Genomic DNA, 26,493 nt, shown 5'->3' on the forward strand with positions numbered 1-26,493 from the left:
TAGAATAAATTGTGTAATATCGCAGAATTTTGTTAAGTAGAATATATGACAAAATATATTCTGTGAACACGATGTCCTTTATGTAAAATAAAATAAGCCAGATAGAATATTTTTAACTTCATAAAATATCCTGAATTTTACACAGATTTGTGATATTTGGTGATAAATTTAGGCAGTACAATTTTGATGTCAATTATTTTCCTAACCATCAAATTCTCCATAATCAACTATTTAGCTGCTGCTTCTAGGTCTTCAAATATCAACTGACTTTTATGGTGCTTCTGAAATCTATTAAGAGGGTTTTTTTTTCCCATATCAAACTGTCACTTCTATCTCAAAGAAAGTTTCATAGTTGCTAAATACTGATCTATCCTCTATCCTACTGTCCTACCACTGTCTTACTTCATGGATTTATCATAGACTGGCTTTGAAAAAATGGTAGTTCGATGTTGAAATAAGTCACAAAGCACATGCAACAAACTGTGTAGCAAATGTCTATCAAATTGCTGATAGTATAATTCCCCTTAAATTGCATGTATGCTACACCTCCTTCCTCTTCCTTCCCTTCACCCTTTCTTCCTAATTTGTTCTTTGTTCTTTCTTTAGTTCTTTAATTTTTTCCTTAGTCTGTTTTTTATTGTTTTTTTTTTATCTTTTGTTTATATTTTACCTCTCTGATGACATTAGCTTCAGCAGCTGGCCTCATTTGGGTTCCTCATATATAGGCTCTGTATAAGCACAGCCTTTTTCCAGCCACGATGTAAAGTTATAGATGACAAAGATTGAGAGGAGAATGGAAAAATGAGTGGAGATCCGTCTCTTTTCCCTTTACTTTTCCAGTTATTTGGTTGTTATTTGAAGTATGAGAGTTCAGAGTTGTTGCTAAAACCCTCAAAAGGTCCAACATGAAGACCTAGCTGCAGTCTGTCCTCGGAAGTTGTTTAAAATGAATACACACATCAGCAAGACTTGGGGGAGGGGTTAGAGCTGGTTCTGGGGCTGTCTATAGGGTTTTATTTCACCCAAGTCTAGCATTCTCCCACTTGAGCCACAGTTCCACTTCCAGCTTGCTTTCCTTCTTTCCTTCTTTTGTTCTTTCTTTCATTCTTTCTTTTTAGTTAATTGGAGGTAAGAGTCTCCCATGTTTTCCTATGTGGGCTGGCTTTGAACCTCAATCCTCCAATCTCAGCCTCTTGAGTAGCTAGGATTACAGAAATGAGCCACCAGTGCCTGGCTATCCACAACTCTTTTGAGAAAATGATCTTCTATGTTACTGAGGTGTCCTGCGCACAGGCTCTGTCTTCTCTCTGGCTGGTGATACTGGTACCCTAGGTCACTGCGTAAGTGGAGACTTTTCTGCCCTACATATTCTCTAATGTCCTTCTGTCTTTGGAGAAGTCTAACTTGATCTGGGACAAGGGCATTGCTGTGGGCACAACCAAGAGCCATTATGTTGCCAAGAGTTCCTGCTTCTGGATTTCCTGTTACAAATTCACAATCTTGCTAAGACGTGATTTGTGATTTGTTTTTGAAATTTCAAAATCACTTTGATGTGAATTCACATTCTCCAAAGCAATTCCAGATGAGTGTAAAACTCAAAATGTATCAGACAAAAAGTTGAAAATAATGATATTAGTGATTAATATGAGCTTCACACAGACTCCTTGAACTTAGCAAACAGTCTCAGTTTGACTTGCTTTTGTTGTTGTTGTTGTTGTTGTTGAGCAAAACTGATTTGGCCAAACACTTTTCCTTTTCCTTTCCTTTTTAACCCCTTGAATATGCTAGGGATAATTGAACCATCTGTCTCTAGTTTACTACCTCAAAATGTTCTCTCTCGAAAGCGTTTTAGTAGTAAACTGTTCTTCACTAGGACAGTATACAATTTCTCAAAAGTGTAGATCCTCAGGTTATAGATTCAAGTGGACATAACTCAAACTCTTAGGGTCTAGTTCTCAATTAGACAACAACAAGGCTTTCCTGGATGCAAAGCTTGCCCCTCCACCATTGTAATAGTACTAAGAAATATTGAAAACGTGAAAGTTACTGAAAGAACACATGGTTGAATGGAATGTATAAATAGATTAATAGCTTGCTTTTGAAAGGATGAATTTGATTAGTTTACTTTTCCTTGTTAATTCCATAGTCACCTCTCTCCAGGCCAGTCAGCTGTATTGTATTCTGGGTAATTCCTTGTATACAAAAAAAAGATTAAAAAAAATGATTATTCTGATAATGTTGTCAGAGTGAAAAGATTCAGGGGGAAAATGAGAACTCATTGTTGAGAATACTTTCTGCAATACACTAAAAAATTATTCTCTGCCAGTTTATTTGACTTAACAGCATCCAAAGTGTAAGGTTACATGGAATAAATAGTTAATTGGGTTAATTTAATAGCAGGTTAAGTCTTTCTTTTATTTTGTTTAAAAGGCATATTAAAATAGTACAATTTTCAAGTGGTGTTGGAAACCTAAAGTAGAGTTTCTTGATAAAAAAAATATATAGCTTTCCCACTGCTGGGTTTATAGTAGGAGCTGCTGGCCTGGTTCCAGATCACTGCATGAAAATCTAAGCTGCTGTATAAGTGCAGAATTTAGTGTTGGGTCTTAAGGTTTTGTTTGGCATTTTGCCAAAGATGTTATGCATTTAGCTGGGAAAATTGCCTAGAAGTTAATTGAGAGGAAAACACTAATATACAACTCCCCCCAGGAAAAAAAAAAGCCTTCAATATGCATATGGTGCTGTTCATTGATAAGATTTGTATATATACAATAAAGACTCATAGTGAAGTTGCTTAGAATGGGTTTATACTGATTATCTCTCCCCGCCCCCCTCCATCTATTTTTGGCTCCTTGGAGAAGTCTGTAGTTTCTCTACAGGTCAGGATTTTCTCCCAGCTTATTCCCATTAGAAATATGTTTCATGATGTCCTTTTAAATATGTTACTGACTTAAGGATAAGAAATTATACATAGATTGTGAATATAGTTTAATTCCATGTTTCAATCACATATTTTGGAAAGGACATTTCAGTATAGGATTTCATCCTCTTCTGGAAAGATTGGTGGAATTTGCTCAGGATTTTCCTATGGAAGGACTCACATGCCACACCATCTTCCATCTCACAGGCAGTATTGTTTGTATCATCATCATCATCATCATCATCATCATCATCATCGTTGAAGAGTTGTACAAAAGGATTTCAGTTCAACATGTCAGTTTATGAGTACAATACCTCTTGATCAGTATCACACACTAATCATTCTCCTTCATCATTCTCAATCCTGCCCACCCCCTCAAAAAACCTGATTCCGTTTTCACATAAGTAAAATTAATATTATGACTGTATTCACCTACACTTTCTATCTCCATTTGTTTTTTCCCTTCATCCTTTGACTTTATTGCCCCAACAAATATTCCAACTTCATTTTTTAAACTGTTGTTTAAAAATTAAAAATTGGAATCCTGTATTTAGTTAATGTTTCTCTACATATGCAGATGATCCTATACATGTTATAAAATATATTTGTAATTTAGATCTAAATATTACATTTATAGTTTACAGCATTTCTTGTGACCAACTTTGTGATTTATTATGTGGCCAGTCATCTGAGAACCTGACTATTGCAAATGTTACTCCTGGCAGCTGATTTGTTTGCTTAACTCCTGAATTTTACTTATAGCTCGTTCAAGGATACTTCTCTTTTTAGTCTGTAATCTACAATCACACATCAATTTTCTCCTTTTGTTTGGATTAAAAATCACTAAAATAAAACTCCTATTTCTCAAGGAATTATCACTGCCTCTCCTTCTTCAAAATGAAAGTAAAAAAAAAAATCTAGTAGTGTACTTCTTGTGCATTGTTCTCAGCAGACTGGAATCTACCAATATCACGCCATGTTAGTAATTAAACCAAATGTCTGGGCAACTTCCACCCATCTAGACACTTTTTGCTTTCTCAGGGGTGTGTTCCACCTTGAGTAGAATAATAACATTTTTCAAAAATTGAGCCTGTCCTAAAGCTGGAAAAATCCTGTTCTTAAATGACACAGCTCACAGTGAGTGGGCATCTTGGTCACTTTCAGAGCCTGTTTTTTTTTTTTTTTTTTTTAATGGTTTTCACTGTGGTCTTGGAGAAAGGGCTGGAAGGGGGAGGGCAGCCAAGACAGAGAAACACTGATTTGGGCTAGCAAGGGAGGGAAAGTGATCCTTTAATTAAGAGGAGTGTTCTTTTGTACCTGCACTGTATCCTTTTGATGTGTTGAGATAAAGAGGGCTGAGCAGAGCAGAGACAATGGAGTTTGCTACTGTATGAATCTCATCTCCTTATACTTAATCCTGTCCTTATTGGATGGAAAGCTGATAATTTTGGTGAGCCCTAAAAAAGAAGGCAATGGCTTGAATTCCTGCCACTATCCCGTTGATAATGAACAGGCCTAATGAATGTGAGTAAATGGTAGGAATCTGTGACCAGCTGCATCGGGGCAGGTAATACAGCTCAGATTTAATTGGGAGCAGGTATTGGAAGGCTGTATTACTTTAATTGGTGAGGGGATTTCTAAATGGAAAGGACAAAGTATAATGGACAAATTGTGTCGTACAATAGCACTTAAGCTGGGATTGTATGCATTTGTTAATCTGCTGAGGAATGAGGCCATTCTAAACAATTTTCTCAGTGAAACCAACTCCAGAAAGCTTGTCCCTTTTGTTCTCCCTTGGGAAAATGCAAGATTGAAACAGAAAATACCTTTACCGAGGCAATCATTTGGCACGTGTGGAAAGCGGATACAGCTGTAAACTATGAAAAAGGGATCTTTGTAGTACAATAAAGGATGGAAGAACAGATAAAGCCTAGGATAAGACTAGGCCTGTCACTGCATCTACAAGAGGAAGAAAGGGATGGCATTTACAGTGACAGATGAGACTCTAAAAAGAGCACAGGACAGTTTAGGGAGGGAAATTTGATATTTAAAAAGAAAGGCTGTAATAATTAAAAGTAGCATTACATTCAACTGTTACGCATAACATTAATGATAGTAGGAAACTGGTGTCTTTTTAGAAAGTTAATGATTCTCGTGAACCCATTCTTGAACCCATCCTTTAGAAAAAATGTCTACTTGACCATACTTCTGGCCTCACGGGCTTGATTTCTGATTACCAAAATTCCTGTGAAGTATGAAGCATGGCGCAGTGTTAAAATTGTACTTCATTAATTGTGTGGCATCGTCCAAGGATGAATATGAAAGTGCTAATCAACTAAAAAAAAAAAGAGACCAGCCTTGCAATCATGGCTGTGACAGGCTCTCTATAGACACAGGATGAATTTGAGCCAATGGGACATTCATTGTCCAGCCTTATTTTCTTTCATAATTTATTTTAGTCTAGGTCCTGTAGCATATGGCAGGATGGCATTTATAAAACATAGTTTGCTTACAGCTTTGTGAGCCAGTGATGAACTTTGCTGAAGTAGTTGAAAGTTAATGGTGATCGGGCAATTGTACTTGAACTCTAAATGGGATTCCTCTTACACTTGTATATTTCATTACAGGTGGGAAAACTGGAAAGATTGAATGTCCTGGGGAGTTCACTGGGGTTCAACAGTGTGGGGAGGAAAACAAAACGGAGAAGAGGCTGAGTGTTGATCAGACTTTCCCAAGATCCCCAGGTGGGTTTCATGTATTACCTAATGGGAAGAGCCAGACCGATTCAGCTTTCCCCACAGGCTATAAAGGCCGAATTATCTTACCTCAACTATTATTCTCAACAAGACACAGATCTGCAAAGCTACAGTTTATATAAAGAATTCCTGGGAAGGAAAAATACTATCCAGGCATCTAGATCCCATGTATTAGACAGCACAGACATTGGCCTCAATCTCTAAGGTACAAACTGTGATAGGAAATAAATAAGATTATTATTCTTATTCTAATGTAAAGGGCAAAACAGGCTCCCTGATGTTGGTATATCATGGCAAAATTCTACTTGAAACCTAGGAAAAAATGCTATAATAATGAAATAAAACCAAAAACCAGCCCGTGTCCACAAAAGTTCATCACAGCAATCAGACGAGATACACATTGTCTTGGCACATTTAAGGAGACGTTGTAATAATGGAGACTCATGTTCAATACTGGGCTTCTAAAGTCTCCAAATTCCTTGGAGTTGGGGGGCACATAGAAAGGAATAAAGTGAAACATAAGATAGAATTCTAAATTACTGGGCTGGGAAGGTGGCTCAGTGGTAGAGTGCTTGCCTTGCATGCATAAGGCCCTGGGTTTGATTCTTCAGCACCACATAAGCAGAAAAAGCCGGAAGTGGTGCTGTGGCTCAAGTGGTAGAGGGCTAACCTTGAGCTGAAGTGCTGAGGAGCAGTGCCCAGGCCCAGAGTTCAGGCCCACAACCAACAACAACAACAAAAAAAAGAATTCTAAATTACTCACTCATATAACCATTTTGATATAGAATATGGCAGGCAATGTTTATTTAGAGTGAAAAGTGAAAAGTTATCAAAATTTTGAAATTAGAAGCATGTATATGTGTACTTTGAATGAATTATGACAGAAGTTAGTAGAAAGTGACCATACTATTCACAAGTGTGTCAAGGACTTATGATCATTTAAAAAAAAAAAAACACAGTATAACAGGTGTAAAGCCTCTCAATCTCTCAATCAAAATCTCACATTTGTTAAATGTGATTTACCTCTTTCTGCTTACTTACAGAACAGGTAAAAAAGATTTTCTTTGGTAAAGTCCTATTAAATGACTGAACATTGTCAATATTGGCTTACAACATAATGTACTCACCAAAGAACAATTTGCACTGGGTGTTAAAACATACACAAACATAGGCATTCACGTATAAACGTATTTATTGAGAATATACTAGGAATCATTTGTTAGAGGTAGGTGACATTGCATTCTTAGCAACAACAAATTTGGCTAGCTGTAGTTTCTGCCATATTAGGGGGTTTGTAGCCATAAATATTAACAAAATATAAATTTCTCTTATGCTTGTGAAGTTATTGTTCATGTAGATATCATTATAAATCTTTTTACTGCCTTTGAAATCATTAGAGGTACAATTGCAAAATGGAGAATTCAGAGGAATTTTCTGGAAATTGAAGTTGTCTGTGAGGAAATCCTGAATAGTCACGAAACAGCTTTTGGGACTTCTACAGCTCTTCATGATTTTTTGTGATCTTATTTATAATGATTTTTCAAACAATGTCTTTCAATATAGCCCAGTTTTGGCCCCAAATTTGTGATATGATTCTCCTCCTTCAGACTCTGAAGTATCTCCTCATTCCAATATTTTTTCATCTATACCTTATGACAATGTTAATGGTACTAAAAACCATCCTCTTCTCCTCTGAGTTAAAATATTCAATATAGGGTAGCTAAAATTAAATTTAATGATAGAAATTTATCACTGTAGGAGTCATTTATGTAATAGAAACAAAGACAAATATATACATGCATATGTGCATAAATATACACATCATTAAATTAATATAAATTATTTATGATATCACAGGACACTAACTAGTAAGTGCAATACTTATGAAAGAGTTTCAATATTATACGTAGGAAAAAAGATACAGATATTAGGGGCTATAGAATTACTATTATCTGGCCAGGCACCAGTGGCTCATGCTTGTAATCCTAACTACTCAGGAGGCTGAGATCTGAGAATCACCATTCAAAGCCAGCATGGGCAGGGAAGTCCATGAGACTCTGATCTCCAATAAACCATTAGAAAACCGATGACAAAAATAAAAAAGAATTACCATTATCTTTGTCACTGTTGTTTGTAATGGACTATGTATTCTTCCCCCATGTTATAACCAGTGCCCTGCTTCTTGTATATACATTTTTCTAATTGGGGAGGGGAAGAAAAATAACAAAATGCTGAAACAAGGACCCATTGTAACAATGAGACATACAAGACACTAAGTTGAAAACAAACTTTTCAACTTCAGGAGGAGGAGGAGGCGAGGAGTTGGGGAGGCAGAGAGGGAAGGAATGGTAGGGGAAAAACAAAGGAAGGGGTAACAATGTTCGAAAGGAAATATACTCATTACCTTACTCATGTAACTGTAACCCCTCTGTACAGTATCATTACAATAAAAATATATATTTATATATAAAAAGATTACTATTTTAAGTGACAATAATGCATAAAAGAATTTAGGAATATCATTGAAGGAAATTTTTGCTCTTAATATTTTCTAAACATAATTTAACAGTATTAAATATTGTGCTTATATCTTAAATAAAATATAAAAATGAGAGTAAAATATATAAGTATAAATGAATATTTCTGATAATTTAAATGATTTATATTTATGCATCCGAATTGAATAAAATCAACAAAATATCACTAGGTGGGATTATTCAACTATTTCTGGGGCATACACTAGTGTTATGCTTTTGTATAAGATGTAATTAATTCACTGATTTAACAAAAATGCCTTTCCATTGGAAGTATTCTTCAACTTTTATAAATACATATTGATACCTGAGAAATAAAAAGAAATAAGAGGGGAAAATTGAAAAATATTTTAGTTAAAAATACATTTTACTTCCCCTGTGTAGAATGAATAGAATTTCTCCCAACTTCATAAAAGAATAAAGGACATCCCATAGTTGATGAAAATAATCTTTTAATTTTTTCAGGATTTGGTATGGAAAAGTTTACTATGGGGAGCAGAAACATTAATTTTTTTATTGTGAAAATACATACACAGGGGTTACAATTACATGGGCAAGGTAATGAGTACATTTCTTATCAAGCATTGTTGCCTCCTCCTTTGTTTCCCTTTCCCATCTCTTCCCATCCTCCCCCACCCCCACTTTCACTTTCCCCTCTCCTCGTTCTGTCATTTTTTGACATAAAGTCTTGTACATCTCATTGTTGCAATGGGTCCAACTGTATCCCTATTTAAACAATTTGTTTTTTCCCTTCCTCTCCACAAATTATACCAACATCAAACACAGTGAAAACAGGAGTTACACCGTGGGGGAGGGACATACAAAGCAACAAAGAAATCATCTTATAAATATGTTAGAAACAATGGCAAGAAAAAAAAAAACAGTTAAATCCTTATCTTGGGGTTCATTTCGCCTAACCTCAACTTATCTGACCATTTCTGCTTGTCTCAGAAATATTCTAGTAATTGCAAATAAGGGAAACCATGGGACCTATGTTTCTTTGGGCTTGGCTTACCTCACTTAATATAATATTTTCCAAGTCTTTCCATTTCCTAACAAATGGGACAATGTCATTCTTTCTGATGGAGGCATAGAATTCCATTGTGTATATATATACTACATTTTCTTGATCCATTCATATATTGAGGGGCATCTGGGTTAGTTCCATATCTTAGCTATGGTAAATAATGCTGCAATAAACATAGTCGTGCTGGTAGTTTTAGTATGGTCTTGTTTGTGGTCATTCGGGTAAATGCCCAAAAGTGGGATTGCTGGGTCAGAGGGGAGCTCTATGTGGAGTCTTATGAGGAACCTCCATACTACTTTCCAAAGTGGTTGAACAAGTTCACACTCCCACCAACAATGCAGTAAGGTTCCCTTCTGTCCATATCCCCTCCAGCATCTGTTGTTATTAGAGTTCTTGATTATAGCCATTCTATCTGGGGTGAGGTGGTATCTCAATTTTGTTTTGATTTGCATTTCTTTTATGGCTAGGGAGGTTGAACATTTCTTTATGTGTCTATTGGCCATCCTTCTTTCCTCTTCAGAGAAGTTTCTCTTTAAGTCTTTAGCCCACTTATTTATTGGGAAGTTGTTTCTTTGAGGATTTGTTGTTGGGGGATTTAATTTTTTGAGTTCCAGGTATATTTTAGATATGAGACCCTTGTTCGTTGTATGGCTAGTGAAGATCTTCTCCCAATCCGTGGGTTTTCTATTGATCTTGCTAGCTATGTCCTTTGCCATGCAGAAGCTCTGCAATTTCATGCAATTCCATTTGTCTAACCTTTCTTTGATTTATTCTGCAGAAACATTAATTTTATGCAGCAACCAAGTACTGGGATTGGAGTTCATGTCATTTTTATTTTTTCTTATTTTAAACCATATAGATTTATTATCTTACCCTGTTAACTTGATATGTTTTATACATGGAAATCTCAAAATATAACATTCTAAAATATCTATATGAAGAAAAGACAAAAAAACCCTATAAGATTATTTTGTATGTAGGATATACAGTATGTCTATGTACCAATTACTGCTTCTAAATGAGAACTTGTGGTCTAAGGAGAAACATATGAATAAATAAATGTGATAGGAAAGAGCCTAAAATAATTTCTTTCCAGGGCTGAGGACCGAACCCAGGGCCTTGCGTGCACCAGGCAGGTGCCCTTCTCCTAGGCTAAACCCCCCAGCCCTAAAATAATTATTTAAATAATTACATTTAAAATAATTTAAGAGCCTGGCACTGTTGGCTCATACTTGTAATTGTAGCTACTCAAGAGGCTGAGATTTAAGAAATGAAGTTTGAAGCTTGCCCAGGCAGTAAATCAATCCACAAAAAGCTAGAAATAGACCTGCCACCCTTGAGTGGAAAAGCTAAGGGAGAGTGCCCAAATCCTGAGTTCAAACTTCAGTACTGGCACAGAAAAAAAATTCAGAAATAAAATTTGGAATGAAAATTACAGAGAAAAATAATGAGTCATAGGATGAGCGAAAATAGAAATTTGAAAGAACCACAGAGAACTTTATTATTTTAGTTCCTAGAAATGTAATCATACTACTGTTTATAGAAAGGCAAATTAATGAACTTGTATGTGTGAGATTACTATTGTTGTGAAATGGAGAGAATGATATAAAAAAAACTTTAAATAGTCACTAAGAACATACAGAAATAAAGAGAAAAGTAAGTGCCCATAAAATGTTGAATTTGATTACGGAGACATCAACACTCTAGTATAGTTCTTGGGAAAAATGAATAAATAATTAGGAGTATACATAAAAGAAGTAGGATTTTTTTTTGGTCAGTCATGGGACTTGAACTCTGGGCCTAAGTGCTGTCCCTCATCTCTTCAGCTCATGGCTAGCACTCTACCAGTTGAGCCATAGAACCTCTTCCGGTTTTCTGGTGCTTTATTGGAGATAAGAGTCTCACAGACTTTCCTGCCCGGGATGGCTTTGAATCCTGATCCTCAGATCTCAGCCTCCAGAGTAGCTAGGATTACAGTCATGAGCCACCAGACCCCAGCTTAGAAGTAGGAATTTTTGAGAAGTGACCTCAGCAAAATGGTAGGTAAAACACTCTTATTCCACAAACACAAATGAAAACAAGCAAACTAACACAGAAAATCTGTAAATCAAATTTGCAGGAGTTCTGGTAAATAATCCTAGATTTATAGTAATCAATCAAAGTGCATTCATGAAAATTACATCTTCTCAAGGATTTTGTAAAATGTTTGCTGTACCCTCTCCAAGATTCTCACTAGCACATGACTTGACCTTGGGTAGTTTGGTTAACAATTCTCTACCTCAAAGTCAAGGAAGCAGAGCAGATGCCATTTGGCAACCACTGAATATATTCATTGCAAACTATTTGCAGGGATACTTGCAGGAATAATTGTTCACCTTTGATTCATCTAAATCTTGATATCAATAAACAGTACTCCTAAAAAGATGTTTAGATCCAACAACTCTACAGATATTTGCCAAGAGAGTGTAGATGAAGAAATACAATAAACCATTCATGTCCTTATGAGAAGCTCTATGGAAAATCTGGACATTCAAAAGCAATTGAATGTACACAGGAATTAAGTGCTGAGGATGCCTGGTAAAATCCATGCTCAAATGTTCTTAGAAGACTGTGATCTTTCACAACAGTGTATATCTCTGCTCACAGCAGGCTTTCAAATCACATGGATACACTTCAGCACAGAATCAGTCTGAAAGTTCTGAGGAAGGTAATTTTTACATTTTTGGTTTTAGTGAATCCTGCCTCATTCAGTTCCTAACATTGGAAATGTATATCAAATTATTAGTCAAATGAAAGTAACTACAGAAATAGAGTCCACAGGTCAAGGAATAGTCTTTGCAAAATTTCTGAGGGAATTCTTAAATTAAATGTAATATAATCATCACTAACAAAAAACTAATCAAAACCAAACAAATAAACAAAAAATACAAAATAGACATAATAATTTTTTGAAGTTATTGCCTTGTATAAAACAAATACCAGTTGTCAACACAAGAAAAATTATATAACAATCTATTTATATAAAAAGATATGAAAATATATAAAGAATATGAAGACATAGGTCATATAAAGAAACAAGAAAATGTCTCATTAAGAGAAAATAATTAAGCTAGTCCTGGTGGTCCACGCCTGTAATCCTAGCTATTTAGGAGCTGAGATCTGAGGATCATGGTTTGAAGCTGGCCCATTCTGTGAGACTTTTATCTCCAATAAACTATCAATGAGCTGTAATTAGAGCTGTGGTTCAAGTGGGAGACAGCTAGCCTTGAGCAAAAGAAGCTTAGGAACATTACCCAAGCCCTGAGTTCAAGCCATGGGACTCGCGTATACACACACACACACACACACACACACACACACACACACACACACACACACACACACACACACACATGAATCCCACAAAAACCAAAGCTGGAAAGTAACAATAATGAAAAAAAGTTTCCAGTAGGAAGCATAACATTTTCATGATTTGGTAAACTTGAAGATCAGATTATTGAAATTACTGTCTTAAAGAGAAAAAACTCAAAAAAATGAAAGAAAAATCCAGGAAAACTGTGAGAAATATCAAGCAGACCACCATTAACATTATGAAATTTTCAGAAGGAAAAACACAGGGAAGGAAAAGGAATAATATTAAAATACTGCTAAAATTTGACTCTATAAATCAAAAAAAGCTATCAAATTTCAAATTATATACACCCAGAGAGATACTGGGAAAAATGTGTGAGTTTGTGTGTATGTACACAGAGAGAGAGAGAGAGAGAGAGAGAGAGATTATAATCAAATTGTTGAAACCCAAAACAATGAGTGAGTGTTAAAGCAGACATTGTCATAATTTGTACAAGTATTCACAATACTACTACTGGCCAGTCTCTCATCAGAAAACTGGAAACAGAAAAGTAGAAGAGTGATATACTTAAAGCACAAAAGGGAGAATACCTATCAATTTATAATGATAATATATTTTCAAAATTGTTCAAATATAACAGAGTAACAGCATTCCCTGGTAAAAAAAAAGTTGAGGCAATCCATTATTACCAGATCAGTTCTATAGAAAATGGTGAAGGAAGTCTTTCAGATTGAAATAAAAAGACATTATGTGGTGATATATGTGTATGAAATTATTGTTTTCCTATGAAAATAAATAAGACAGAAAATATAAAAACCAGTATTGTTGCACATTTTTCTTTCAAATTTTAATGAGAGTGGAATTTTATAGGAGTAGAACAAATATATACCTTTGAGGAGAGTAGTCATTAATTAAAATTAGTTCTATCTTCCAGATGTCACATACAGTATAAGTATATTATGTATAGAGAATTATGTTGTATATGGAGAACACAGACAAATTTTAATTTTTAGCAATAAAATATCAACTTAGCACAGAATAAATCTCTAGTGGAAGAAATGAGGAACAAACTAATCATAAAACATAAAGAAAATAAATAGAAAATATAAGAAGCATTTCTACATTAGCATTTATTTTAAAGTGGATTTAACTATTCAATCAGAAACTATACATTAGAAAAACAGATAAAAATCATGGTCCAACTATTTTCTGTCTTCAAGAAACTCATCAGAATTAAGAAATAATTTGAAAGTGAAAGGATATCAAAACATAATCAATATAAATAGGAACAACTAAAAAATTAAAGTAGCTAAACTAATATAAGATAAAACAGATTTCAAAAATGTCTTAAAAGAGGATACAGGTAGACCCGTTGCAACAATGAGGAGTACAAGTTATCATGTTGAAAACGAACTTTACAACTTTGGTGGGGGGGGGGGGGGAGGATTGAGTTAGGGGGTGGGGGGAGTCTGGGAAGGGATGTGAAGGGTAAACAAAGGAAGAGGCTGCAATGCTTGATAAGAAATGTACTCATTATCTTGCCCATGTAATTGTAACCCCTCTGTACAGTATATTCACAAAAAATAAAAATAAAGAAATGTACTTATTATCTTGCCCATGTAATTGTAACCCCTCTGTACAGTATTTTCACAATAAAAAAATGTAAAAAAAAGTCTTAAAAGATAAATAAGAATATTAAATGTGGATAAATTATCAGTTGACCAATAAACATTATTTATTTTTCTCTTTTCAGAATTTGTTATTATCTTGTGTGTTACTCATTAATATTGACTATATCACAGACCCCACTGTTATACTCAACACAATCACCTCAGAGTACGTTAAACATGAAGGATACTCTTTAAACATCACAGAAGCGCTGGGATTGGGAGATGGTTCCTGGGTGCTCAGGAGAAGTCAGTAACATTGAAAAGAATCACTTAACATTGAAAAGAATCCACTTAAGTGGAATTGTTTTTCCCAGTTAGAGATGGATGGCACATAGTCTGTGTGTTACAGGCATTCATCAAAAAGAGCACAAAATTCAAGCCTCCCCACCCAGTGTATATTTAGAAAATGGCAATGCTACAATTTCCAGTGCATAGGACTTTGAAGGGAATATTGACGGTTGGACAAGTCAAGGAGAACTTGAACTCTAACTACTAGAAAAACATCATGCCCTACAGAAAAATCTGTTGAGTGAATAGAAGAATCTTATCTGCTTAGGAATCAGTTACCTTGTTTTTGAGGAAGGAATTAACATTTCATTTGTAGAGATAATATTATATCAAAGATTCCTAAAATTCTGCTTTTTAGTAAATATATTTGCAATTAAATTTTCTTATTTCATTTCATAATACTTATAAATTACTGTTATAGTATGTATGGGGAAATATAAAAAATGTGTACATGTTTGTTTATTTTTGCATATAGTAACAATTTATATATAATTTATTTCCCTTTGGTTTTTATGCATCTCTGTGTGTGTGTGCGTGTGCGTCTGTGTGTCTGTGTGTGTCTGTGTGTGTATGCCAGTCCTGAGGCTTTGAACTCAGAGCCTGGGTGCTGTCTGTAAGCATTGTTGTTCAAGCCTACCACTTAAGCTAAGGTATTTCCTGCATTTTAGTGATTAATTGGAGATAAAAGTCTCATGGACTTACCTCCTCTAGAGAGCTTTGAATCTTTATCCTAAGATCTCAGCCTCCTAAATAGCTACAATTATAGATTTGAGCTACTAGTACTGGGCTCCCTTTGGCTTTTGATGAAAGCTGAGTAACAGAGTTCCTTACATTAAATCATGAAATATTGAACATAATAAGATTAGTTTAAAAGAAGTATTTAGGAGCCCTATAATCTTGTCTTCCTGTGACAATGTAGGAAAAATTCTTTTTCAACTGAACTTGTTTTTAAAAAGAGAAAAAATACAGGCTTGGAATAATTTGAGTATAAAATATGTACCAAGAGGGACAGTTTCCTTTCCATAATGGATATTTGATGCCTTATAAATTTTAACCAAATAAGAAAATTCCATTATTTCTTTCCCTGTGTCTTTGTGACAACTGTAAAATTTCAATGACTAGACAAGACTCTTTCTCTATGCCTATGAATGAATTGAAGTGTGAGATCTTTTATTGTCTGTTAAATGCTGTCAGAACATACTTTTCCTACTATCTGCAATGTATCATTTTATTCTCCAACTGGAATAATTGGAATTTTCTTTAACATCTTTTCATATATTTCATTTGCCGCTTTACTGAATTAAAGACTCCAAGAATAAAGACAGCCCTGTACTTAGAGATTGTCATCATGTTTCTTTACTGTTGAAAGATATCTGTAGATGACACACTATTATTTCAATTTTTCCTAATGTTAGTCCTTAATTAATATATTTTCAACTCTGCTGAAGCAAAATCATTTTTACCTTTTCACTTTTAGAGAAGTGGATACTCAATGCATTTTTGTTACATTTAATTTTCAATTTTTTTTATTACAGATAAGTTAATAATAATAGCCAATTGGTAGTTTCATCAACTTAAACTGTTCCCAGTGAATGTGAGTTTTCAGTAGATATGAGTTTAAAACATTATTCTTCATGGTGCTATGACAATTTTGAATATTGGAATTTTATGTCAAGCTGTGTTTTTTGAGAGAATAGTTTTCTAAATGACAAATTTTAGTCCATCTGCATTAATGAAAGAAACACACACACACACACACACACACACACACACACACAGAACAAAATAAAAAACTGTGATCTGCCGGGCACCAGTGGCTCACGCCTGTAATCCGAGCTACTCAGGAGGCTGAGATGTGAGGATCACGGTTCAAAGCCATCCCGGGCAGGAAAGTCTGTGAGACTCTTATCTCTAGAAAACCAGAAGTGGCACTGGGATTCAAGCAGTAGAGCACTCGCTTTGAGCTGAAGATAGCAGGGACAGCATTCAAGCCCAGACTTCAACCCCATGACATGAACTGTGATCAGAAAAATCACAGTTTAGGAATAATTGCAGATCTAACTCCTTCGAAGTCTTCTTTATTGAACTCACATTGGTTTCTCTGTTAACATAATCTCTTGAGCTTTTTTTTTTTTAATTCTTATTTCTATAACTGCTCTTATCATATGTTTCTAAGTGGATATACAACTGGGACTTGTAATGATTTTAGTGAATTCACAGGAAAATTATTGAGTGAAATTACCATGTGGAATTTTTAACAATGGTTTGTTTACAATTGTTGCATTACAAGTTAGTCATCAAAATACAATGAATTCTAAAATAAATTTGCCTCATTATACATTGAACTGATGAAGTTGAATGCATCAGTATAACCGTGGAGCTATATCACACAGATCAAAACTATGAAGCACAAAATAAAAAGCAAGTATAAAGTTTATTTAAATAAAGACACAATGATAATAACTATAACAACTAATTCTATAACAAAGTTATGTGAACTTTAGTTCTCTTGGAAGACATATATGTATACATATATTTTTTTTTCAACAGGGTCCATTCACACAAGAAAAAACTCGATTCACTTTATTAACAGCTAGCATATCATCTTGAAATGAAACTCATTGCCATCTAAAATGGGCTCTGCAAGGAGCTAATGAGCAAGCTCCTGCCTGATATTGACAATTAATCAGGCATGAAAGCATTTAGGAGCAGGACCCATTGACAAGCATGTAGGCTCATACAGACATCAGTGAAACATGATATGTGAGCATATTTGTCTAATTGTACATCAGGTTTTTTGAACAAATTCCCACCAAAACACTTAATTATCTACAGAGGTGATGCATCCGTTTCAAAATCCGTAGGAAGCTTTTTGGTTTGCTGTAACCATATATAATGGATTAAATGAAGTTTTATTAGGCTTTGTTGCCGTTTTCCCATTTTAATTGCTATAGCAACCTAAAGCCAAAGTGGGATCATTGGATAGAGTAACTGAGCAATTAAAAGGATCCAGCATTGTGCCCTGATTACCCCGGGCCCTTAAGGAAAATGAAATCAAGTATTAAAATAATTGGAAATCTAGAATGGGTAAAAAACAGAGAGAGATTTTTTTCCTTATATTTCTTATATTTCTCATATTGGGGAATTCTAAATCAATTAAGGTTTATATATCTCCTTTTAAAGTTTATAGTTGAGTGAATTGTTTATAAAAATACTTTTATTTTTAATCAATGTTTACTAGATCTGGTCATTCTGTAATATCTAGGGTGTCTACATATGGTTTTTTTGGTTGATAGATAAACTGTAAGGATACACTTGCTTCCATTCCTGGTCCTACATAAGATTTTTCTCATAATTTTTTTAATTTCAAAAACAAGAGGAAACTGAAGGTTATTATTTGGGATATTATAGTTGCATGTGACCTTTACACAGTATCAAATACTATCTCATTCTAGGAGTTTCTTGGGTTCTCTTCAATAAATCATGTGCATTGCTTAGAGGCTAATACCATAATAGTATTTTAGTCTGATTTGATTTTCTTGTTTAGAAGCTTGCTCTTCTTTGTCAAATGGAACTCAGCAAAGAGTATTTCTTTCTTGCAAATTGTCAGGAAGATTTCTATTATATTAAAAGAATGGAAGAAAAGAACAAGCTGACTCAAGAATGAAACTGAGTAAGTAGAATAGAATCTTTCACCAGCTGAGAGATAGAGGTAGTGGTCCAATGGATTAAGAACAATACTGGAATTTAAAGAATCAATATTTCCCCAAATATAGAAAAACCTACTTCGTAATGAATAATTTTAATATTAAAATTTTGGCGAATAGTGGTCAGTCCTGTAATCCTAGCTACTCAGAAAGCTGAGATATGATGATCATAGTTTAAAGCCAGTTGGGGCAGGAAAGTTTCCAATTAATGACCAGAAAACCAGAAGTATAGTTGTGACCCAAAGTAGTAAAGTATTAGCCTTGAGCAAAAGAGCTCAGGGACAGCACTCAGACTCTGAGTTCAAACACCATGACTAACAATAACAAAAACAAAAGAAAATATGCTTTCAAATGTGGATTAAGTACTTTGAGCAGCATGCTAATCTTGAAATGGAAATAAATTTAAGGTGAATAGGTTAAGATTGAATTAGTTGAGAAAACCTATGAAGAGAAATTTGTCAATTGTGCTAAAAATATAAAAATACAATCAAAACAATGAAAACACAAAGATCTTAAAACAGAACTGATAATATTTAAGAATTTATCCTACAGATATATATTAACTTGTATAAAAGAGACTAATTGGCACAATTGTCTCTAATATCAAGACTAGACACTGCCGGGCACTGGCTTAAGCATGTAATCCTAACTGATCAGAAGACAGCTCTGGAGGAGGAAATTTCAAAACCAGCCTAGGAAAATAAGTTCTCAAGATGTAGTCTCTAGCTGTGAATAGCTGTGTTTGAGGCAAGGCTCAGGTGGTAGAACACCAGGCAACAAACTAAGATTGAAATAAATACTTGGTAACAACCAAGACACGGGAGAAGGCCCTGAGTTCAAATCCCATTACTGTCATCAAAAAAATAAAAATAAAGCAAAATAAAAAGCCAGGCACTGGTGGCTCAGGTTTGTAATCCTAGCTAATTAGGAGGCTGAAACATGGAGGATCAAGATTTAAAAATGACTAGGCAGAAGAATCAATGACATGCCACATAATAGACACACTAGATAGTGTCAGATGACAGCTACAGATTTGTTATAACCTATTAACTTACACTGACACTTCATTAAGAGCCAAAGTTTAGTTTTCATTAAGACTTCACTTGAGTTCTGAGCAATGTATACTTATGCATTCTCTATGGTAGTATCATTTAAATAGTCACTGCCTGATTCCTTCATCCTTCCTATACTGGATACCACGGATCTTCTGTATTCCCCTTCCTTTGGCCTTTTTCAGACTGCAAAATAGTCAGAATCACACAGAATCATATTGGCCTCTAATATAATGTTAGTTTTGACTGTCCTATATGTTTATTGGTAATTTGACAGTTAATTTCTTTTCTTTTCATTTCTTCTCTCTCTCTCTTTTTTTTTTTTCGTGGGTCTTGGGGCTTTGAACTTGGGCCTGGGCACTGTCTGTGAACTTTTTCACTTCAATGCTAACACTCTACCACTTTGAGCCAAAGTGCCACTTCCAGTTTTCTGGTGGTTAACTGAAGAGTCTGTTGGACTTTTCTCCAACAGGGGCTGGCTTCAAACTGTGATCTTCAGATCTCAGCCTCCTGAATTGTTAGGATTCCAGGTGTGAGCCACTGGTGACTGGCTGTTCATTTCTATATAGTACTGCATAACAAACATTCAATTGTCTGGGCCACACTTCATCTATTCCCTGTTAAAGAATGCCTTGCTAGTTACCAAGTATTTATTTCATTTGAGAGACACTGCTATAAATATTACTGTGCTTTAAAACCCAAGTCTGTTTTGTTCATTGTTGGACTATAGGAAAGCAATTTAATATTATTTATGAATTATGTATCCTATAAACTTTCTAGAATTGTTTATAGGTTCCTAGTGATTTTTGTTGATTCCTTTAGGATTTCTTCATGAAAACATCATATAATATGGTCCAAAGAATTTCATAATCACTTTCTAAAATTTGAAATGATATGCTAACTTTTGCATTGCTGGGATAAATCCCGGTTGGTTGTGGTTTATAGTTGTATTTTACATTCTTCACGAAATTTGCTAATGGTTTCTTGGGAAGTTTTACAATTATTTTCATGGACAATATTGGTTCAGGTTCCTACAACTGCTTTTGGTTCATTTTAAGTATTAAGATAATATTGGCCTCATGGAATGAGCTAGGAAGTATTTTATCTATTTCTACTCCCTCAAAGAGATTGAAAAGTAATTGGATAATTTCTTTATTGAATATTTGCTAGGGTTTTTCAGTGAATATAACAGAGCCTGGTGCTTTCTGTTTGGAAAATTTATTGGCTGTTGATTAAATAGATATGATAAATAACAGTGAAAGCTGAATTCTTCTCATATGAAGTTTTCTCAGATTTTGTCTTCCAAGGGATTATCCATTTCATCTGGATAGCTCATGTATGAACATAACTATTCATGGTGGTTTTTTAAATTTTTATTGTAAAAATAGTGTACAGAGGGGTTATAATTAGATGAGTAAGATAATGAGTATATTTCCTATTGATCATTGTTACCTCCTCTTTGTTTTGTTTTTGTTCTTGTTGTATGTTTTAATGTACTGTGTGAAGTTATTTCTCCTCTCCTTTATTTTCTCCCCTTTGGATTAACCCCTGTTGTCACTGTTTTTGATTTGGCACCCTAGGTCTTTTATATGTGTTCATATATACACTTGCTTTTACTACAGCCAATAAATTTCGTAAGCTGTATTTTTATTCATAAGATCAATTTTTTTTAGATTTTCCCCAAGATTTATGTATTCTTTAGGAACATGCTGTTCTTTCTTCAGTACTTTGAGGTTGTTGTGATCTTTTACTGATCTTTTTTCACTGTGGAAATTTAAATTCTTCTGAACACCAGTGTTAAATGGAAGCAGATAATTTATAATCTCTGCACTTTTCTGGTATTGTTGGTTTGTTTGTTTTGGTCACAGGGCTTGAACTCAGAACCTGAGCACTGTCCACGAGCTCTTTTGCTCAAGGCTAGTGCTCTACCACTTTGAGCCACAGTTCTACTTCCAGTGTTCTGATGGTTAATTAGAGATAAGAGTCTCATGGACTTTCCTGCCCTAGCTGGCTTTGAACTGCAAGCCTCAGATTTCAGCTTCCTTAGTAACTAGGATTAGAGGCATAAGCTACAAGTGCCAGGTATTATTTCTATTCTTAAAAAAATAGTTCACTTTGAACTCAGATTTTGTACTTGCAAGGCTGGCATTATCCTACTTGAACTATCTCCAGCCCTGTTCTTTCCTTGTTATTTAGAAATGGGGTCTAGAACCAGGCTGGCCTTGAATCTGGAACCACTAGATCTTTAGCCTTCTCAGTATCTAAGATTAGTCATGAAATGAAGGCGCTTTGTCTCTGAAATTTTTAAGGTGTATTTTATGGGACAGGATATGATTTATTTCAGTCCTTGCTTCTTGTGAGCTTGACAAGTCTGTTATTAGTGGTTGTTGAGTGAAATTTTCTATACAATTCAGTATTATGATAATATTGAAATCTACTATATCATTCTTTCTGATGGAGGCATAAAATTCCATTGTGTATATATACTACATTTTCTTGATCCATTCATCTACTGAGGGGCATCTGGGTTGGTTCCATATCTTAGCTATGGTAAATAATGCTGCAATAAACATAGTTGTACTGGTAGTTTTAGTATGGTCTTGTTTGTGATCATTTGGGTAAATGCTCAAAAGTGGGATTGCTGGATCATAGGGGAACACTATGTGGAGTCTTTTGAGGAACCTCCATACTACTTTCCAAAGTGGTTGAACAAGTTTACACTCCCACCAACAATGCAGTAAGATTCACTTCTGTCCACATCCCCTCCAGCATCTATTGTTATTAGAGTTCTTGAATATAGCCATTCTAACTGGGGTAAAGTGGTATCTCATTGTTGTTTTGATTTGCATTTCTTTTATGGCTAGGGAAGTTGAGCATTTCTTTATGTGTCTATGCCCCATTTGTTAAAAAAATGGAAAGACTTGGAAAAAATTATATTAAGTGAAGTAAGACAGGCCCAAAGAAACATATGTCCCATGCCTTATTTTCATTAACTAGTATATGTTTGAGACAAGCAGAAAAGGTCAGATAAATTGATGTCACGCCAAATGAACCCCAAGATAAGGATTTAAATGTTTTTTTCTTTCTTGTGATTGTTTCTAACATATTTATAAGATGATTTTTTTCTGTTGCTTTGTATGGCCCTCCCCCATGGTATAACTAACACCTGTTTTCACTGTATTTGATGTTGGTATAACTTAGGGAGGGGAAGGGAAAAAACAAATTGTTTAAACAGGGATACAGGTGGACCCATTGCAACAATGAGATGCACAAGATATTATGTCAAAAAATGAACTTTACAACTTTGGTGGGGGGTAGGGGGGTGGGGAAGGGTGAAGGAGGAGGCACGGAGGGAGAGGATGGGAAGGGATGGGAAGGGGAAACAAAGGAGGAGGCAACAATGCTTGATAAGAAATGTACTCATTACCTTGCCCATGTAATTGTAACCCCTCTGTACGGTATTTTCACAATAATAATAAAAAAAAGAAATCTACTATATCTTCACAGATTTTCTGCCTATGGATCTGTCCATTTTGGATAGTTGAAAGTGTGGATTTACCATTTCTCCTTGGAATTCTGCTTTTGATGCACTTGGAATATTTTCTTCTTGGATTACTGGTCCCTTCTGAATTATGTAATGTTCCTTTTTATGTCTAGTAATACCCTTTTCTTTACATACTTATAGTACTCCACCACTTGAGCATGTCCACAGTCCTTTCTCCCTTGGGCTAGCCTCAGACTGCAATCTGCCTACCTTTACCTCTGAACAAGCTAGAATCACTGGTATGTGTCACAAATCCCAGTTTGTATTTTTAGTTAAAATCTCCCTAACTTTGCTTGAGCTGGCTCATAGTACAATCATTCTACTGCCAAAGATGATTGGTATTTCTCCTTTCATTTGATTGCCCTTAGCATTAAAAAAATATATTGTTAAGGGTAATGCACAGAGGAGTTACAGATAGATAAGTAAGGTAAATGAGTCCATTCTTGTCAAACATTGTTACTCCCTCCCTCTTGTCTCCCTCTTTCCCTCCCCCTGCCAACTCCCCTTTCCCCTATGTTGTAAAATTCACTTCTGAGATTGTGCCTTGTGAGTGTGGCTATAGCATTGGTTTACCCCTGTCCTTTGTCTCAACATTTTATTCCCCATCTCTTTCCCAAATCATATAAACCTATACAAAAGACATAGGGTGCCAAAATAAAAAATATTAACAACAGTGGTTAATCCAAAGGGGAGAAAATGAAGGAAAGGAGAAATAACTTCACACAGTACATTAAAACAAACAAACAAAAGGAGGAGGTAACAATGCTTGATAGGAAATGTACTCATTACCTTACTGTAACCCCTCTGTACACTATTTTTATAATAAAAAACATTTAAAATAAACTAAAATAAAAAATTTGATGTTTCCATATCTTGGAGCTCATTTTGATTAGCATCATTTTATACTGTCCTATGTACATAGCTATTGAGCTATCGTGTTTCTTTGCTAGGACTATCCTAGACATGTACTAATTATTACAAATGAAGGAAACCAGGCAGCCTATGTTTCTTTGGGTCGGGCTTAATTCACTTAATATGATTTTTTCCAAGTCTTCCCATTTCTTTATCAATAGGATGATGTCATTTTTTCTGATGGTAGCACAGAATTCCATTGTGTATATATACCACATTTTCTTGATGCATTCATCTACTGAGGGGCCTCTGGGTTGGTTCCATATCTTAGGTATGGTAAATAATGCTGCAATGAACATCGTTGTGCTGGTAGTTTTACTGTGGCCTTGAATTTTACTTTTCTATTGCCTTTACCTTTCATCCATGTGATTTTTATTTAAATTAAGTTTCTTGCATATCTGACAGTTATTTTCTTTTCTTATCCAATTTCTGCCTTTTAATTCATGAAGCTGGATTGCAGCTACTTGTCATTTTTTTATAGATCTGACTTAATCGATACTATATTTATTATTTTCTGTTTTCTTTGTTATTTCTATATTTTGGTATTTTCTATTGTCTTATAGTTTGACCACATAATACTTGACTTCTCACCTTTTTTTTTTTTTAGCATATCTGATATAATTAAAAAACAACTAGAGATGCTTGTGTAGCTCAGTAGAAGAATGACTGCCTTTTACAGTGAGGCCCAGGGTTCAAACTCAAGCAACAACAGTTGTGTAGTATACATTCTACCTAATTCAAATCATCTTTCAGATGGAATGTATCACTTCATGGAATAGTTCCAAACTGTTCCTAATTCCTTTTTTTCCAATGCCATATTGGTACTAGAGCACAAAATTCTTGACAAAAATTTTTTTTAATATTTTTTATTGTAAAGATACAGTACAGAAGGGTTACAGCTACATGAGTAAGGTAAAAAGCACTTTCTTATTGAGCATTGTCACTCCCTCCCCTCCTTTGTTTTTCCCCTAAAATTCCTTCCCTACCCCCTTCCCACCCCACCCTCCCCGCCACCCTCCACAAAGTTGTAAAGTTCATTTTCAATATAATGTCTGTTTCATTGTTACAATGGATCAACCTGTATCCTTGTTTCAGCATTTTGTTATTTCCCTTCCCCTTTCCAAATTAGAAAAATGTACATACAAGATGCAGGGCACTAGAATCAAATACAGTGATATCAGGGGTTGTACCATGGGGGAAGAACATACAAAACAATGGGACCTATGTTTCTTTGGGTCTGGCTTACTTCACTTAATAATTTTTTCCAAGTCTTTTATTTCCTAACAACCCTTTGAACTATGTAATCATTAATTCCATCATACATAAGCAAATATATATACATAATTATATCATGCACCTATTTATATATTTTATTTGTACATTATTCTATATTTTCATTAAAATATCTGGTAGATCAGTAAGAAAAATAAATGTTTTCATGTTTATATTTACTTATTCATTCTTCGATAATCTTTATTAACCTAGTTTTGATTTTCTTACCTGTATAATTTTCCAGTTCCATGATAAACCACTTTTAATATTTTACATTGATTTACTAGCAACAAATTCTTTCAAATTTTGTTCATCTGAGACTCTTCATTCCTGCACTATCTTTGAAAAATAATATAACATTTTATAGAATTCTAGTTTAGTATTTTTCTTCTCTGAATACTTTAAGTATAATGTAGTTGTTTTATAATTATTTGAGTGATTTGTGGAAAGGACATTTTTCCTTTGACTTCTTTCATGATCTTTTTCAGGCTGGGAAGGTGGCTCATTCCTATAATCCCAGATACTTGGGATATATAGATGAAAAGGATCACATTTCCAGATACAGTTTGGCAACATGCTAGTGAGATTGCATGTCAACAACCAAGTTGGAGTAGTTTATGTTTGTAATTCCAGATATGTTGGAAATTATAAATAGAAGCCTCACATTGCAGCTCAAACTTGACCCTGGGTGGGGGGGGGAGGAATTGAAGAAAACAAGATTTAAAAAGAAACAAAACAAATTAAACTAAACTAAAAGCAAAAAAACTGAACTAGGGGCATGACTATGTAGTAGGACACCTTCTAGAACCTATTCAAGCCCAATAAATAAATGAATAACTCCTTAGATTTTTTACTTTCTGTAGTTTTTAAAGATATTTTGAAATTTATCCTGAATGATTTTCTCTGAGCTTTTAAGATTCCTGGCTTGTTGTCTAACAATTTGGTGTAAACGCTTGATAATTATTTCTTCAATATGTTCCCTGTGTTTTCTCTTATCTTCAATATTTCTGTAATGTAATCATGTTTTGTAGTTGTCGCACAGTTCTTGGATACTTAGGTCTGTTTTGTTTTTTATTCTATTTTATCTTTTCTTTACTATTTGAAATTTCTATTATTTTTCTATCTTCAAACTTAGAGATTCTGTCCTTGGCTACAGGAAAGATGTGTCACAATGTTTGTGATCTGGAATGTTTTCTGTTTATTTTTTTCCTATATTTTAACGTTCTCTTATTTTATGAGATCATTTTCCATTAGTTCATTTGTATAATCAATATAATTGCTTCACATTCCTCGTTTGATTATTTCAACATTCATGATCTCTCTGAAACAGTCTCTGATGCCTATTCAAGTTCTTCATACTGTGCCTATTGAATTCTAGGACATATTAGAATTTTATTGTTAAACTGTGAACTCGATGTGTTATATGAAATGAACTGTGGTAAATAAGCCCTATGGTTGT

This window comes from Dipodomys spectabilis, unplaced genomic scaffold (assembly GCF_019054845.1).
Source record: "Dipodomys spectabilis isolate Male_0828 unplaced genomic scaffold, ASM1905484v1 ptg000187l, whole genome shotgun sequence".
NCBI classification, from domain to species: Eukaryota; Metazoa; Chordata; class Mammalia; order Rodentia; family Heteromyidae; genus Dipodomys; species Dipodomys spectabilis.